Below are 1,274 nucleotides of genomic sequence, written 5' to 3' on the forward strand. Positions count from 1 at the left end.
ACACTGACCAATTTGTTGCCAGCAGATATGGTAAGTAATTAGATGGTGACTGGTTAAGCAATGAGCTCAGTAATTTTCCATACTTTTGTAAAATGTTTGCAAATCTTCAACTCATGGAGCTTTCAAAGTGACCCAAGAATTGAAATGATAATTCACCACACGGATTGGGTTGTAGGGTACAAATGGGTTCTGTCAATTGAGTCAATAAAAGGGTCAAAACCCACAGAAATCACAACTCCGACCCAAAAAAGAGTAGCCAGAATTTAAAACAGGAACAAACGTAATTTCGCCCACCGTGGGGCTCGAACCCACGACCACAAGGTTAAGAGCCTTGCGCTCTACCAACTGAGCTAGACGGGCACAGTGCTTGTCTTCTCAATTGAGCCAACAAAACCATCGAAACCCAAAGAAATCACAATTCCTGCCCAAAAAAGAGTAGCCAGAATTTAAAACAAAAAAAAAACGTAATTTCGCCCACCGTGGGGCTCGAACCCACGACCACAAGGTTAAGAGCCTTGCGCTCTACCAACTGAGCTAGACGGGCACAGTGCTTGTCTTCTCAATTGAGCCAACAAAACCACGGAAACCCAAAGAAATCACAACTTTGGCCAAAAAAAGAGTAGCCATAATTTAAAACAAGAACAAACCTAATTTCGCCCACCGTGGGGCTCGAACCCACGACCACAAGGTTAAGACCTTGCGCTCTACCAACTGAGCTAGACAAGCTAGTTTACTTACAATTCGACCCCACTTTATATAAAACAAAAAAAAGATAAATTATTGATCACACATATACTGAAGAAACTGATTTTCCATTATATTATTAATATGATCATTATACAATATATATATATATATATATAAAGTCTGTAGAGAATAATCTACAATTACAACAAGTCATTATCACAAATATAAATATGGAGTTATGGCCTAATAACAACGTAACTGACAACTGATCATTTCCTATCATTAGTAGGATTAACTATTGTAACTGAAATACTATTGTAACTCCATAACACTCCCTCGCAAATCGAGCGCGCACAGCATAGCAAGATTTGAATGAAGAACTGTATGGTGATGGAGATGGCAGTAGCAGTCGTCTGTAGTAGTCTAGTAAGGGAAACAAAAAAGAAGAACTCCAATCTCCAGAGTTGCAATAGCGGCATGAGAGAAACAAAGTAAACATAACACCCATTGAAAGGCAGCAAGTGAAGGAGAGCATGGGCTCATGGAAGGAAGGAATAAAATGATGGGCTGACATACAAATCAAATGT

General features: G+C 39.4%; 2 non-coding genes across 2 annotated transcripts; both read right to left on the reverse strand.

Annotated features, from left to right (window-relative positions):
• On the reverse strand, window positions 288-360 carry TRNAK-CUU. Its single transcript has one exon. It is a non-coding gene; the product is annotated as a tRNA-Lys (tRNA).
• TRNAK-CUU lies at window positions 472-544 on the reverse strand. The gene has a single exon. It is a non-coding gene; the product is annotated as a tRNA-Lys (tRNA).

This window comes from Prunus persica, chromosome G1 (genome assembly GCF_000346465.2).
Source record: "Prunus persica cultivar Lovell chromosome G1, Prunus_persica_NCBIv2, whole genome shotgun sequence".
NCBI classification, from domain to species: domain Eukaryota; kingdom Viridiplantae; phylum Streptophyta; class Magnoliopsida; order Rosales; family Rosaceae; genus Prunus; species Prunus persica.